This window comes from Dromiciops gliroides, chromosome 3 (assembly GCF_019393635.1).
Source record: "Dromiciops gliroides isolate mDroGli1 chromosome 3, mDroGli1.pri, whole genome shotgun sequence".
NCBI lineage: Eukaryota > Metazoa > Chordata > Mammalia > Microbiotheria > Microbiotheriidae > Dromiciops > Dromiciops gliroides.
Window position 1 is genome coordinate 210085077 of NC_057863.1, and position 17696 is coordinate 210102772.

Below are 17696 nucleotides of genomic sequence, written 5' to 3' on the forward strand. Positions count from 1 at the left end.
AAAGAAAACAGACAAAAAACCTTTAGAAAAAGGAACTAAAAAAATGATGCTTAAATCTGTATTCAGATATTATCAGTTCTTTCTCTGGAGATTGATAGCATTTTTCATAAGTCCTTCAGAGTTGTCTTGGATTATTGTATTGCTGAAAATAACTAAGTCATTCACAACAGATCATCTTACAATATTGCTGTTATTTTTTACACAGTACATTTCACTTAACATCAGCTCATGCAAGTGCCCATTTTATTGAGAGAAGCCTGCTCATCATTTCTTCTAACACAATAGTGTTCCATCGTAATCTCATCCTACAATTAGATCAGCCATTCCCCAATTGATGGGCATTTCCTAAAATTTGAATTCACCTTTTTTTTTTTAAATCTCTTTTTGGATACCAACTTAGTAGTGGTATTACTAGGTCAAATACTGTTCATGATTTTATATCAATTTGGTCATAGTTCCAAATTGTTCTACAGAATGTTTGAATCAGTTTACAATTTTATGAAGAATGTGTAAATGTGTCATTTTCCTCATATCCCTTATATTTGTAATGTTCCTCTGCTGTCCTATTATCCAATCCAATAGATATGAGGTAGTACCCCAGAATTGTTGTGATCTGCACCTTTCCAATCAATAGTGAGTTAGACCATCTTTTCATATGTCTATAGGTAGCTACGATCATTTCATCTGACAATTTAATTTCTTTTGATAATTTATTGATTGGAGAATGAATTTTATTTTTACAAATTTGATGCAGTTCTCTATGTATTTGAGAAGTAAGGTTTGTAAGACAAATTTGCTTCAATTTTTTTCACAATTACTGTTGCTAGTTGTATTCCCCTCCATCCTATTCCTTCCCCATGGCATTTACTCTATTTTCTATCTTCTTTCACCCTATCCTTCCTCAAATGCATTTGGCCTTTGTCTGCTTCCTCTCCAAATCTGCCTTCCATTATTTCTCCTGTCACCACTTATCCCTTTCCCCTCCTACTTTCCTGCAAAGAAGATAGATTACTATACCCAATTGAGTGTGTATGTTATTCCTTCCTTGAGCCAATTCTGATCAGAGTAAGACTCACTCATTCCCCAGCTGCTCCCCCATCTTCTCCTCCACTTCATAACCTTTTTTGCTTCTTTTTTGTGAGATACTTTACCCCTTTCCACCTCTCCCTTTCCCTTTCTCCCAGTGAATTCCTCTCACCCATTAATTTTATTTTTGAAGATATCTTCCCCTCATATTCATCTCACACCTTTGCCCTCTTTATAAATATACTCCATCCAGTTGCCCCAATAATGAGAAAGTTTTCATGAGTTACAAGTATCATTTTCCCATGTAGGAATATAAACAGTTTAATGTTTTAATATACCTTATGATTTCTTTTGACCATTTACATTTTTTTTTCAGGGGAAATTGTTTTTTATTAGTCACAACATGAAATATTACCTGAACACGCATATCAGAACCAAACTGGGGTAAAGAGTACTGCTACAACTTATACTTCTTCTCTAACAATTCCAAGGGAACTATTTTTTTTTGTTTTGGGACAAGGGTTTCTTGATGTTAGGGATGACATGCCAAGTACTCAAGTCTAGGATGATACGGAAAAGCAGCATTAAGCTTTTTGCACCATGATAATAGGTAGTTATTAAGGCTCACTGTCAGAGCCATGGAATTACAAGCTATACCCTGATGCCAACCGCAACACTTGGTCAGTCAAGCCCTGGGAGTGATTTTCATGCCTCTATGTTTTCTTCTTCACTAGATGCTAACAACCAACTTTTGGCCTTGTTGTGTGCGAGATGGCTACACTTTGGTCACCTAAGTGTTTGCTCCCACCACCATAAAAATAGGACACTGCAGAAAGGTTCTAAAATCACAGCAAGTTTGCAGGAATGGTTTTAGAACAGTTAGGCTTTCCCCTCTGGTAAGAAACCAGCTAAAGCAGGTAGACAAATGGGTTTTTTCCCAGCAATTTTACCCATTGTGTTTAGCAACTGCCACCCCACGAGGGAGCAAATACTTTAGGAATGCAGCTTCAACAACTCCTATCTTCATAATTTAAAAAGAAAACAGGCCTTCCTTTCACTGACTCAAAATTCCCTTCCCTCTCCCTTAGGGACCCCTGGGGAAGGTGAACTGAATATATAATTTTCTTTAGATGTATGATTTTATCAGTAGAATGAACCCAGAAAACAAGAGCAGAGGTACAATTCAGAGAAAGAGTTTTGAACTCTGTTCCACAAACAGGGAAGCTTCTTCCTCCTAAATTGACGAAGGCAAGAACAGTTCATTGAAAGAAGTAATGAGGTTGAAATAGGACTTCTCATCATCTGTTAATCCCGCATTGCCAGGTCTCACTACCACGGCCTCATGGATGTCAGCCTCTTCTGCCGCCCGTTGGCCTCTCTGGTAACGTCTATCAGAAACAGGATGTTGTTGGGGGAGCAGCCGATGCTCGTCGCAATTGGCCTGTAACTTTCACTCTCTATTTTATGTCCAATCTTAGTATCAAAATGGCCATCAAAAAGCTGGAGAATGTCTCCTTCTGTCGAATAGCCAAAGAGCAGCTTCTGCGCCTCAACACTACCTGAAAAATAAATATACATCTTCATGCCAGCTTGTCTCCATTTCCTGATTGCGGAACCGCGTCCTCAAAGAATTCGGCCTTCACTGTCCCATCGGCGAAGGCGGCCCGCCATATGTGGCCCTGCAGCTGCTTCAGGGCGGGGGTCTTCCTATCCAGGGACATCTGCCAGTACACGTTGTCCACCACGGCCTGGATCATCTGTTCTGTGTCGTCGGCCCCATGCTCCGATCTGGGGGGGATCAGCACAACGCCCTCCAAGTGGGAATCCTCTTCTGCCTGTTTTCTCAGCAGACTCACATCCTGTTGACACTCGTCTTCTCCCCAGTGCGTGTGCAGATAATCTTTAACATTCTCACGAATGTAGGAAAATAACGTGTCCTTCACGAAAGCAATCGGGGTAGTGGTACCTTCGATATCCAACAGGATCACAGTCACCTCCTCGGGGGCACCGAGAGAACCACCATGGCTCCGCCCCCCGGCAGCTGCGGCTCCGGCCGAGCCAGGCAGCCCAGCGGGGATGCTCCGACCATTTACATTTTTATGCTTCTCTAGGGTCTTGTATTTGAAAGTCGATTTTCTATTCAGCTCAGATATTTTCATCAAGAATGCCTGAATGTCCTCTCTTTCATTGAATTCCCATGTTTTTCCCTGAAGGAATATAGTTTTGCTGGGTAGGTGATTCTTGGTTGTAATCCCAGTTCCTTTGCCTCCAGAATTTCATATTCTAAACCCTCTGATCCTTTAAAGTGGTAGGTGTTAGCACTGTGGCTCTACAATACTTGAATTGTTTCTTTCTGGATACTTCCAATATTTTCTCCTTGACCTGGGAGCTCTGGAATTTGTCTATAATATTCCTGGAAATGTTCATTTTGGGATCTTTTTCAGGAGGTGATTGGTGGATTCTTTCAATTTCTATTTTACTTTCTGCTTCTACAATATCTGGGCAATTTTCCCTGACAATTTTTTAGAAGAGGATTTCTAAGCTCTTTTTTTGATCATGATTTTCAGGTAGGCCAAGAATTTTCAAATTCTCTCTCCTGAATCTATTTTCCAAGGCAGTTGTTTTTCTAATAAGATATTTCACATTGTCTTCTATATTTTTTTCATTCTTTTGGCTTTCTTTTATAGTTTGTTGATTTCTCTTAAAGTCAGTATTTTCCATTTGCTCAATCCTAGTCTTTAAGGAATTATATTCTTCATAGAACTTTTGTACCTTTTCAATTTGGCCATTTTGGCCTTTCAAGCAGTTGATGTTTTTTTTTTCTTTCCATTTTTTCCTCTACCTGTCTTACTTTATTTTCAACATCCTTTTTGAGCCCTTCTATGGCCTGAGACCAGTTCATATTTTTCTTGGAAGTTTTGGATGTAACACCTTTGACTTTGTTATCTTTTCTGAAGGTTCATTTTGATCTTCTTTCTCACCATAGAAACTTCCTATGGTCACCATTTTTTTTTCTGTTTGCTCATTTTCCCAGCCTATTTCTTCACTTTTAACTCTGTTAAATTATGGCCCTGATTCCAGGGTAGAAGGCTAGCTTCAGGGGGTATGAGCAGCTGTTCTTCAAAATACTTCTAGGAATTTGTAGGTCCTTAGTTCTTCCATGGTGGTATGAATTAAGGAAAGGTATATTCACTACTCCCCTGCCCTGTGTTCTTGTCTGCAAGCAACCACAGGGCTTGGAACGTGGAATAGAGCACTGCTCCACTGTAGCTGAAACTTCTTGTGTACTTGTGCTCCTCCCCTGTCTGAGACCATACCCAAGACAGTGACCTGGATCTGAACATGGGCAAAATAACAGAGTTCCATATTAGCTTCAACAAAGAGGCCCCTGTAATCTCCCCATGGATGAATGCTGGACTACTTCACTGTCTGTGGGCTGAGTTCATGAACCAGCTACTTACACAGCTGATTTAGAGACTCCTAAGGCCTAATTTTATGGGGATGGGTCTATGCTGGGGTTGTATCTGAGCTGGTGCAGCCAGCCCTGAGCTGTGCTCCACTTTCACCCCAGTACAACAGACCTTTACTGCTGACCTGCTATGTTGTCTTTGAATGGTAAATTTTTTCACCCTGTCCTTTTGTGGGTTCTGCAATTCCAGGAATTGTCTTATGGAATTATTTGAAAGTTTTTGGAGTGATTGTCGGGAGAGCTCAGACGAGTCACTGCCTTTCTTTCCTCTCCCATCTTTCCTCTGCCCCCCCCCCCCAATGTATGTGTTTTGTTTCCTTGGAACATGCATGCATATAAAAAAGTTTTAGAAATAAAAACAAACAAATATGATAAAAATATATGGCTTTAATGGGAAAAGGGGATGAAAATCCAAAAAGAAGATGACATAATTTGGTGAGAACTCAATATTGTCTGTTATGTAAGCTAATAGATTTGCTTGATTTTTGGAGAGGATGATTATATGATATGCAAATAGGGCACGTGTAAGGCACTGTAGTAGATGCTGGGGAGACAAAGACAAAATGAAAAATAGTCCTTATCATCAATAAACTTGCAATCTACTGATGGAAATAAAAATATAAATAGCTTGGAATTTACACGATAATAAGAAGAGCAGAGAGTAAGTACAAGACATTAATGGCATCTGGAAAGGCTTTTCATAGAAGACACATGATGCAGAACCCTGAAGGAAGCTCAGATTCTTAAGAGACATAAGGAAAGAGTTCTTTCCAGAAATAGGATACAGATTGTGCAAAAGCAAAGAGTTAGAAGATGGGGTAATAAGTTTAGGAAATAACAAAGTGTTACAGTTTGTCTGGAGTATAGAATGTGTGAAGGAGAGTAGTGTGAGCTACATGAGGAAGCTTATTTTTGTATATAGAGGACGGTGTTGTGTAGGGAGAAACCAAAAACCCATTTAGGAGGGATTTACATCATAATGAACAGCCAGATATTTATAAATGAACAGTTCTGGCAAAATGGTGCAGTGAGAGATCATGAAAGAGTACATCACCTCAATTCCCCTTTTTGAAGAGATGAAAAGGGCTGAAAATTTAAATAAAAAACTGAATTAGTAGGAGACAAAAGAAGGGGAAACATACAAATAGCTTCAAAAGAGAATAGTTGCCTTTCATGTTAGGATGTTTACACACACACACACACACACACACACACACACACAACATAAGCAATTAGAACAAATAAATTCAAACCCGAAAAATAAATGAATGTGGCAGAGAAATGATGACCCTGAATGTAGAGAAGGGAAAAATAGCAAAGCTTGTCATTGTGTGGCTTGAAGAGAGGCAGAATGGACATCAGCAGCTTCTTGTCCTCCATCCTTCTATGAGGGATATTTTCATTCCTGCAAAGAGGAAAAGCTGGAAGTTGGCTCCAGAAGCCTCCTGTTATCCACAGAGAGAAGGGTTCCATGTTAAAAATATATCTGCTGGGGGCAGCTAGGTTGTGCAGTGGATAAAGCACTGGCCCTGAATTCAGAAGTACCTGAGTTCAAATCTGGCCTCAGACATTTGACACTTACTAGCTGTGTGACCCTGGGCAAGTCACTTAAACCCCATTGCCCTGCAATATATATATATATGCTTTCTTAAATATTTTACATCCTAGGGATCTGATAATATTCCATATGACTTCTGATTACTTGGTCATTTGAGGAAGAAGAGGGACCTTAAGCTCTTTATCCAAGGCTTGAGCCTTTTTCACATATAATACCATTTCTACAAAGAATGCACATAAAGAATAGCAAAGAAGCTCATTTATCCAAAATATTAGCAAAATTGAAGTTTTAAGAAAAGATAGATAGGTAGATAAATAGATAGATAGATATGAGAATATGTATCAGACAATGCAGAGTAAGGAAGCTATTGGGAGTGAGAAAATTGAGCTTATCCAAAAGAAAGAGTGAGGGTCTTGAGTAATACCCAAGGGAAACTCCCCCAAATCTCTACAATAGTAAACTGGGAATACAGACATGATGGAGACTGCCCAGGCCTCTCCTGTCCTTCTAACCTCTTGTCCTTTGCAATCTGAACTGGGATTGGTCTGTTCCATCTTCTCTTTAAAATCAAGTGTGTTGATGCCACACTTGAAAAAGACACTCAGTTGGAGAGTCCTAAATGGGGATTCCTGATTGAAGAAACCACAAAGGGGTACTGCTGAGAACTGAAACTCTCACCTATCACCAACTACAAAGAGCTCCTCATGGAAGGCAGGACATTTATCTCCACCAATAATGAAAAAGTCCATATCAATTGACTTTGGGCAAAAGTTACATTCACAATGATGAGGGTAAAGATGGTGGTGGTGATGATGATGGTGATAAATAGCTAGCATTTATATAGCACTTACTATGTGCCAGTCACTCTGCTAAATACTTCAGAAATATTATCACATTCTATCCTCCAAACGACTCTGGATAGGTGCTATTATTATGCCCATATTGTAATTTAGAAAACAGATGTAATCAGAGTCTAAGTAACTTGCCCAAGATCACTGAGTTATTAAGTGTCTGAGGGTAGATTTGAGCTCAGGTCTTACCAACTCCAGGCTCAGTACTCTATCCACTCTGCCATCTAGCTACCTTTTGTACAAAAATATCCTGAATATATATAGCTTTTCAAGATACTGATGGACAGATAAGCATTAAAATACACCTCAAGAAAAAAAAATTACTCCTATGTTTAACCATTCAGTTCCTACTCCTCACCTGGTTTTATGAAATAAAGGTTAAATTTGACTATTTCCTGAAATTATGCTCAAAGTTATACAACCCCTGATGACCCCTAGGCTTTAGGCATTGCACAATTGCATACTAGTATAGAAAAAGGGAACTATAGCCTCTTACAAATGGATGAATATAGAGTAAGCTGATCCCAGGTACATTATAAGACATCAATCACCAATATGTGAGAAATGGGAAAACACAGGACTTAAAAGAATTCATTTAGTTTTAGTAACTTCACTTTTGAATATTCATCAGTAATTCTGTCTTTCTTTAAATATTTCTCCCCTTTCTCTCACTGGGGAAAAGGTCCAGTATAGATAGTCTACATTGTGAACTTCAAATGGGGAAAAAAAAAACATTCTAAAGGAAATCAAGGAATATTTAATATAGGCAAAGAAGTATCAGTCTCATAATAAGAGATCAATGATCAGTAAAAATAGATTTTAATTAATTAATAAAATTAAAACAAACACAAAGAAAAAGCAGTGGAAAATATGAAAAAAACAGAATAAATAGTAATATTCTAAGCCTAGAAACAAAGTCAGCAGAAGTAACAAAATATGCATAAAAACAGATCAAAGAACAATTCAACTGAAAAAACACTGAAAAAATGTTATAAGCAAACATGATGGAATTAGATGCCAGAGTTTGAAGAGATAATTCAAGAGTCATTGGAACACATCAAAAGTATGAATGAAGAAAGAGTCTAACCACTGCCTTTCAGGATATCATTCATGACAATTTCACAGAACTAGTAAGATCAAAGGAATAGCTATGGATCAGCAACAGAATTCATCTGACATCTATAGAGGAAAATGTCATATTTAATTCTTTCAGATACATTGTTATCAAACTTTATAATTATATTATAAAGAGATTATTTTACAGGTAGATAAAATAAAGAACATCTCTTTTTAGGTGCTCAGGATTATTTGCTCAACTAAACAACAACAACAATAGCAACTGAAAAAAATATTTTTAGAAAGGAAAGAAAAAAAACAATTGTCATTTATTCTTTCTTACTTTCTTTCTTTTTTTTTTTTAGTGAGGCAATTGGGGTTAAGTGACTTGCCCAGGGTCACACAGCTACTAAGTGTTAAGTGTCTGAGGCTGGATTTGAACTCAGGTACTCCTGACTCCAGGGCCGGTGCTCTAGCCACTGTGCTATCTAGCTGCCTCAATTGTCATTTATTAATATACAAGCATCTTTTATGATCCAGCTGCCCAGGAATCTAGAAGCTACGGGTAGATCCATAAAAAATGGAATATTTCTTGTTTTCAAGAAATGTATTGAAAATAAACAACATATACAGTGAAATTTGAATAGAAAATATATACAAAATATCTATAAAGTAATTCCCAGGAGGAAGGCACTATCAACAGAGAGGGACTAAGGGGAGAGAAGAGGGCATTAGGGTGGTTTTCTTGTAGGAGGTAGTACTTGAGCTGAGTTATGAAAGAAGTTAGAAGTCCTCCTGAAAGGAAGTGCAGAGAGCTTACATTCAAGGTAGGAACACAACTTGACTCAGGGAAAATGGAATTTAGTGCACAGGGCAAGTAAATAGATTTGCCTAGTACATAGAGAGAAGCAGATTATGTGCATTGGGGTGTATTGAAGTATTTGTCATGAGGCTGCTTCTCTTTGCTTTGTCTCTATGGGGAGAAACACATCCTTCTAGAGAGCAAGATCTGAGGCTCTGGGTTGGTCTCTGGTTCCTTGTGAAAGGGTAGATTCTGCCAAAGAGATCAATAAATGAGACAGGAAAAGTCACAACAAATTCTTGGGGAGGGTGATCTCTCTCTTCTCCCTACTTCCTTAGTAGTAATAATGATAGTTACATATGCATAGTAACAAGATTGTGTGCTTCCCTAAATAAACAAACTTGATCTTTTGATCTCTGTTCACACCAGAAACTAAAGAATGTAATGTAATGAGGTCCAAAAAAGTAGAGGAGTATAAGATACAACTCAAGGTGACAAAGCCTGCAAACCCAGGCCTAATTATTAATGACAAAAGATGGATTCTCAATAAAAAGAGGGATTTGAAAATGTTCTAGAAAGAACACCAGACCTGAGCAATAATAAGTATAGGGCAATATCTTGTCTTTCACCTGCTAGAATTATTATTTCTAAGAATGAGAAACAAAAGAAGAGGCCAGAAAGCAAAATCTTTAAGGCAACAGGAGAAAACATTTAGAGCCCAAGCCCATTTTAGAAGTTTTAATTTCATATAAAATTCAGAAAGACTAAAAGAAGTAAAAAGGCCATGAATAAAAGAATAAAAAAAAAAACCCTTAGATAAGAATTAGGGAATTTTTTTTCTTGGAAAAAGGTAAAGAAAATGAAACAAATAATAATGATGAAAAATAATTAATATCGATGAAGCAGTTGAAAAAGAAGTAATGTCAAGAGTGATATTTTTAAGTATTTGGAATTTGAATTTTTTGGAAGTCATGAATGGAAAGGCTCTGCAATTCAAAAGGGAGGCAGAACTAGGGAAACAACACTGCCACATCTCTAGGAAATACCTGGGATTTCCTCTAAGGGTTCTGTATTGTTGGATCAATTACACAACTTGAAGAACAAGTTTGAAATTGCCATCACTTAAAAAAAAAAAGAAATTGCCATCACTTGAGCCTTAATTAATTAAAAAATTCAGGGTAACTGGAAAGAATGGTCCATTGTAGATGAAGTATATTATAAAAAGGATGTGTCTTACATTTAATCACTTTTTTATCCTCCCAAAATATATTGTCTTACACTTAAATCTGAAGTAGTGGAATAATCATCTCTACTTCATTTTGAGAAATTCTTTCCACTTAAAGATGGTGAGTTACAGAACACTAAACAGTGTCGCCTAAAACTTGAAATGTCATTTTCGTAACCTGTTTTAGAGCTACATTTTTCAAAGCTTTCTTGCTCTCTTTTCCTAGTTTTCATACTGATTTTCTCAGGAAATCTGAATGTGTCTCGTGTTATTCTCAATCATCTTTCATGTTACATCAAACAATCTGGATTAGAACAGGGATGGCTTGCACTTGCCAAATATGAAATCATATTCAATGCATAGAAAGTGTGTGTTATAGAAAAGATAAAATATAATCCATGAAGACTTTTAAGTGGCATACAACATGGTTCATTACCAAATCTCATTTTCAGCATTATACAATAAGTTCTACCATTTAATTGAGCTGATATAATCTATTCTGAAGAATATATGCTTTGATGTGGAACTAGACAGGAATTACTTATTGGACATATCCACTGGGTACTGTGCTTGCATCAACCAACATGAACACATTTACCAATAATACTTCCTAAAACAACAAAAGAAAATTTATCCATGCCAATAGTTTATATGAATTCTATTTAAAAAAAATAATGTTTCCACTGGAAAGACTTTACTCTCACCATACAAATTTATTTGAATACTTGAAAAGACAGTTGGGGAACTATCAGCTTGCTTAACTTGGGGCATTCTGTTGAAAGAAAGGCATCAACAAAACTACTCAAGACTCCTCATGAATAGACAGAGAATTGGTGAAATGGAAACAAGACAGAAGCTGAATTCAGATAACAATATCATTTCATGGATGGGGTCTATAATATGTTATAAATTTGAATCAAAAAGTAATGGAGGGGCAGCTAGGTGATGCAGTGGATAAAGCACTGGCCCTGGATTCAGCAGGACCTGAGTTCAAAAACAGCCTCAGACACTTGACACTTACTAGCTGTGTGACCCTGGGCAAGTCACTTAACCCTCATTGCCTCGCAAAAAAATTAAAAAAAAAAGGAATGGAGACAAACCAGTCAATCCACATGTTTTTGGATCAAAAGACACTTTTAAAATTGACTCAGATACATAATATTTATGTAATATTGGGTGTTATTTATCACAAACCATATTTATCCAGTTTTCAAGGTTTTTTAGTATTTTTTTCTTTTTGATAAATGGATCAGTGACTTTCAAGAACTAGCTTTATTCTACAGATGTGATTTATGTAAGTCTTCTTCTCCCCCCCCCCCGTCCACCCCCCACTCCCCACCCCACGGGGCAACGATGGTTAAGTGACTTGCCCAGGGTCACACACCTAGTTAGTGTCAAGTGTTTGAGGACAGATTTGAACTCAAGTCCTCCTGAATCCAGCACTAGTTCTTTGTCCACTGTGACACCCATCTGGCCCCTAGTGTAAGTCTTCTTGCTTGTCCTACTAGGATTTGACGCAAGAAGGTAACTTTGGAATAGGTTGAACATTGAGAATGTTTTTTCTCCATAATCACCTAGGGATTGTGCTCAGGTGCTCTACTTGTGGGTGAATAAAAATATATTCATGGACATATATTAAACTCACCAAATAGTGTTTTACTTATTATTCAAATATCAAGGCAATTAACGAGAAATAGATATTGAAGTTTAAATTAAATTAAATAAGTTGTAAATAACATAATTTTCACTGACACAATCATTCATCCTTAATAGGTGTTCAGATTATATAACAAAGACATTTTAGTAGATGTGCCTTTCCTCCTATTTTTGGATTAATTGTAGTAAGTGGTTGTTTGCCTACTTTATTTCTAGAAGGATTTTTGACTAGTTGGTCAAATTTTTATATTTGAAATTCAGCAAAAATTTTATAAGTATCAAATGTCTCATACACACACACACACACACACACACACACACACACACACACACACACACACACACACCCCACCACCTCTTGGATCCTATCCAGTATGATTACCTACTTACACTACTTGGATGAAAAGGGAGTCACCAATTTTATTCTTTCTGGGAGTTAGAGAACCTCAGAGCTTTCTACCACTGTGTCCTAAAGACTTCCACAGCTATGCCTTAACATTTGTCTTGATTCTGTATCCTCAATTCCCAGAACAATGTCAGCTGACCTTCTGATTTAACCTAAAGATCCATGTGCATTTGCCATAAGCCCTTTGCTGGCTATTAGGATTTATAAACCTTTCTACTCTGTAGCCGAACTTTCTTTTCTAAGGGAGGCCTCATCACCCTAACACCTGTAGAGCAGGGATGTTCTTGATTTTTCTGTTTTTATTTCTAGTACTTAGCCCAGTACACATAGTAAACATTTAACAAATGCTTTTGTATACATTTATTTTAACCACATTTAGCTTTTTGCTTTAACCAACAGATGGTGTCAGTAAGTATGACTGACTCAGCTGCCAGTTGTCCACTGAGCCAGGGACTGATTGTTTATTCTCTTTACAACTTGTTCTCCTTTTTTTTCCATGGTTGAATTTTCTTTAATGGCCTTACCCTTGCAGAGGCAATTCTCTTATCTTTAAAGCCCAATGTGTATTCAGGGCACAAGGAAGTGATGGACTGTCTCATGCAACTTTTGTGTCTACAGAGCTTGTTTGTTAGGACTGTCTGGTCTCTGTACCTGTCCAGTTTTCATTCAAATACGCTATAATGTCCTTGAAGACTTTGTTCCTTTTACATCCATTGCTAACATTTAATTTGCATTGTACCAGGAGAAACCTCAATACTTTAAATTAGCTTCTCCTCATTGCTTTTTGTTGTTGTTGTTGTTGTTTTTCTTTACTTAGTTTCCAGTTTTATAGTCTAGCATATAATCAGAATTGGCAAAGACTTGAATGGCCATCTAATTATTAATATGTAGTCATGTAAGCTGTATTTTATCATGTTGACACAATGTAAAACTACTAAAAGTAACAAATAGTATTTGGAAAAAGCAACCATAGTATGCTGCTGTTATTATGGAAAGGGCAGCTAGCAGGAGTAAGGTTACCTTCTCTTCTATTCAATTTTCCATTGGGGTAAAGCAAGGGTGTGAAGGTAAATAAGGGGTGAAACATATTATGGAAAGACAAACTAAATCTGACTCATTACCTCCCCATTTCTGCATCTCATATGGTCCCTTACTAGTTGTGGGATTCTGACCCTAAATTCTCAGTGACTGGTTCTGTCACTGGAGAGCTACAATCAATGCCTGACAGTATTTAGCTCAACTCTCAATGGCAGAGTTCAGAAGAGAGACTCCAACTGAGAGTCTACTAAGATGCCAAGCTCTGCAATTGCCTGCTCTTTTTTCCAAGCCATAATTTTTATTCCTTCCTGCTTGCTTGTCTATTTTGCTTCTGCTTCCCCCCCCCCCTGCCCCTCGCCCCATGCTCTCTACCCACCACATTTTTTGGATCAGAATCATACAAAAAATCAAGCACTTTGTATAATTTCCTCTCAGGTAAAATATGAAACTCCTTGGAGCCTCAAGAACTATAGACAGGAGGCTTATACCCCCACCAAATATCCCCACCCCACAAACAACCTTCACACTGAGTCCTAGCTCCAAAAAAAAGACTGCTGTTTGTTACTGGCATGCATCAAGAAATGAGTTAACATACACTCAGTAACTGTATACTAGATGTCAAGTACTATGATAACTTCTCAGGATAAAGAGACAAAAATAAAACATTTCTTGCCCTCAAGGAGCTAAGATTCTAATGAGAATAAATGTGAAAAATATACATGTCTATACAAAACATTTAAAATGGAACCTGGAGGTGAGGAGACACTAATAGCTGGTTGGAGAGGGAAGTGATCAGAAATCAAGGCACTAATATGGGAGATAAATTACGGTATTTTTCTTTTTACTTTTTTTTTCTTTTTTTCCTTTTTTTTCTTTTTTTTTTGGCAGGGTAACAAGGGCTAAGTGACTTGCCCAGGGTCACACAGCTAATATGTGTCAAGTGTCTGAGGTCACATTTAGACTCAGGTCCTCCTGACTCCAGGGTTGGTGCTTTATCCACTATATACTACCTAGCTGCCCTGAGATAAATTAATTTTAATGGGCTACCATTTGAGTTTGTAATATTTTCTTCTCTGTAAAAAGCCTAGTTTAGATGAAATCCCCTCCCCTTCTAAAAGATGTCAGAAAAATTCTAGCTCTGCTCCAGGTATCTGTGCACAACCCTACCCAACTGGGAAACCTGATTTCTGTTTCTGTTGTAAATAGAATCCAGTTTGCCTAAATTCTCTCCCTAGGGGAAAAATCCCTTAAGGGATCACCTTCATTAGAATTTAAAGAGACCTAGCTCATGAAGGAAAAAACAAACCAGAGAAAACCTGGTAAGAGGTATCCAGATTGCTAGAGGGATTTCAAAACTCATGACAAGGCCCCATTCTCAGTTGGCCTCCCCCCTCTCAAAAATGTAGTTATTGGGAGGGATTGAGAATTTCAAGCTCTGGATTCAGGAGGACCTGAGTTCAATTCTGACCTCAGACACTTGACATGTACTAGCTGTGTGACCCTGAGCAAGTCACTTAACCCTGATTACCCTTCCTGAAAACAAAAACAAAAAAACAAAACCCAGTACATATTAAGTGTCTGAGGCCAGATTTGAACTCAGGCCCTTCTGAATCCAGGGCTGGTGCTTTATCCACTGTGCCACCTAGCTGCCCCCTAATCTGTTTCTAAGGAGTTATTTTCTTCAGTATTTTTTTTGTCTCCTTTACAAATCTGTTGACTTTTATCCCATGATTTTCTTGTATCACTCTTATTTACCTTTCCATTTTTACCTCTACCTCTTTTATTCTTTTTCACAGTCCTTTTTGAGTGCTTCTATGGACTGAGATAATTCATTTTTTTTTCTTGGAATCTTTGGATGTAGGAGCTTTGACTTTCTTATCTTCTTCTGAGGGTATAGTTTGATCTTCCTTGTCAGTATAGAAACTTTCTATGGTCAACATTTTTTTTTGTTTCCTCATTTTCTCAGCCTATTTCTTGACTTTTTACTCTTTGTCAAAGTGGGGCACTGCTTCCAGGTTGGAGGACACACTATTCCAAGCTTCCAGGGGTTTGTGCAACTGTTTTCTGAGATACTTCTAGGATTTTGTAAGTTTTATGTTCTTTCAAGGTAGTATGATTTAAGGAGAGATATGTTTACCACTCTCCTGGCCTATTTTCTGGTCTACAAGCAACCACAGGCCCGCTTTTCTGCCCTGGAACTATGAACAGAGTGCAACTCCCCTGTGGCTACAAGCTCTTGTGTGCTTATGCTCCTCCTCTACCTAGGACTCTAACCCAAGACTGTGACCTGGATCTGAATATGGGTAAAACAACAGAGTCCTGCCTCAGTGCTAGCAAAGAGACCCTTTTAATCTCCTTCTGCCCAGTTGTTCAACCCCCTTACCATCTGTGGGATGAATTCCAGAAACAGATACTGCTGCTGATTCAGAGGCTCAAAAGGCCTGTTTCTGGTTTGCTGTGGCTGAGGCTGTGACGGTAGCTGGGTCTGCACTGGAGACTAGCATGTTGTGGGCTGAACTCTATTCTCACCCCAGTGTGATCTTTTCTGCTGACCTTCTAAGTTGTCTTTGGTTGGAAAGTGATTCCCCACTGTCTTTTTGTGGGTTCTGTTGGTTGCGGAATTATTTTATCGCATTCTTTGAAGGTATTTGGAGGAGTTTTGGGGAGAGCTCAGGCAAGTCACTACCTTGCCTCCACAATCTTGGCCAAAACCTCTGTCTTGGAAATTTTATTTGTGACATGTGGAAGATAGTGTGTAATGTGTAAGAAGCAATAAGAATAGGATAGGGGATTTGGGAATGGGCAGGCAGGAAGAACAAAGCATCATGTGGAAGGAAATGTTTTGGCAACTGCAAGGTAGCTGAAGATAGGATGGAGTTGAAGAAAACAGGAAGTGGTAGTTTTTTCTTTTTTCAAACTATGTAAAAGTAGTTATTCCTTGCTTCATTTCTTATCTAGCCTTAATTACTGAATGGGCATTGCCTCAGGCAAATGGAGAACTGGGAAAGACTTTAGCTTAAAAATGCCTAGGTCTTCCACTACATCCAGTGCCATATTCAGTCATCCTGATCTATATCATGCTACTGAACTCAGATCTTCCAGAGGATAGAGAGTAGCTTGTGACTTTGCATAGCCCTGCCTCACTTAATTCCAATTCACTGCAAGTCATAACATCACCTCCCCGATGTCATAGTTCTTTTTAAGAATGAAGGACAAATAATAACAACAGTTGTTTAACAGTTGTTATTATATTTAAATAGTTAACTAAAGGGTCAAATTTGGGAAAAGAGGAAACTCTGGTTACAGCAGGCATGCTCTAGGCCAAAGCTCCTTAAACTGTTGGTTGTGACTCCATATGAGGTTAAATAACTAAATGTGGGGGCTGTTAAATGTTTGGCAGCAGTAAAAAGTTATATACACCTATTTTATATAACTATATCCCCAGAATTACATAAAAATGTATTGGGCACAAAGGGGGGGGAGATTTACAAGTGGAAAAAGTTTAAGAGGCCCTGCTCTAGGAATACAAGTTTAGGAAAGTTCTGAAGTTATAGAAGGTTTAGAAGTCAGTGGTAGGATGAAGAAAAAAAAATGTCCTTTACTTAGGAATAAGATATAGGGGAAAATGTAATGCTACATTATCATCAGATTTTTAAAAATCATGATTCTTTATCATAGAAGTAAAATACTTCTATGGTGATGGCAAGATCAAGGGTGTGACCATCCTTGCATATACCTGTGGCAAAGTAAAGGAGGTCATAAGATTTGAGCACATTAAAGAACTGAGATAATGGGCATTAAAAGAAACATGTGTTGAAATGCCCTAGTCCTAGGGGTATTTTAAATAAGAACAAATAATGTGGGCCAGGTTCTGAACTCATTCCTATTTTCCTTAACTCCATCCTATCTTCAGCTACCTTGCAGTTGCCAAAACCTTTCCTTCCACATGCATCTTTGTTCTTATTTCTTGCCCACTCCCAACTCCCATATCCTATTCTTACTGCTTCTCACACATAACACACTCTCTTCCACATGTCACAAATAAAATTTCCAAGACACAGAGTTTTTAGGTATTAATAATCAATTTGTTAAATTGTTTTGCTACTAATTCATAAATTGATTATCAGTGGTATGTTTCACTGACCAAAGACACCAAGCTAGTCTCTGACTCATTGAGAAAGGTGGCTAATATCCTTGGTGCTGGTAAATAACTGTCACCAGTATCTGGATTGGGTGATAAATTTGGAAAAAATGAACCTCAAAGGAAGGGAGGTTGTTAAGTAAGGGCAGCAGATGGTGAGTCTGGAAATTTGATAAAATAATTAAATGATTGTTTAGAATTCACCATTGTTAAAATTGGCAAATAATTAACCTTTGGGAAAATGACAGAGGAAATGAATTTTGAATATATTTTTATGGCAGGTTATTCTGACGGAGAAATAGGATATTGTACTGGGTAGTCTGTAAAATGGTTTTGCCACGTGCTCAGTGATTGCATTCCAAAATGCTTTTGGTTCATTAGTTTCACAGTGTGAATCTTAATAAAAAATGAGTTCTAATATATGAGATGAAATTTTAGTAACAGAACACAAATTGTGAGTGCATGCAT

The 17696-nt window shown here is 37.7% G+C and overlaps 1 pseudogene; it reads right to left on the reverse strand.

The window, feature by feature from the left end:
• Positions 1–2260: 2260 nt before the first annotated feature.
• Positions 2261–3049, reverse strand: LOC122747358 (annotated as a pseudogene).
• Between the last annotated feature and the right edge of the window lie 14647 nt (positions 3050–17696).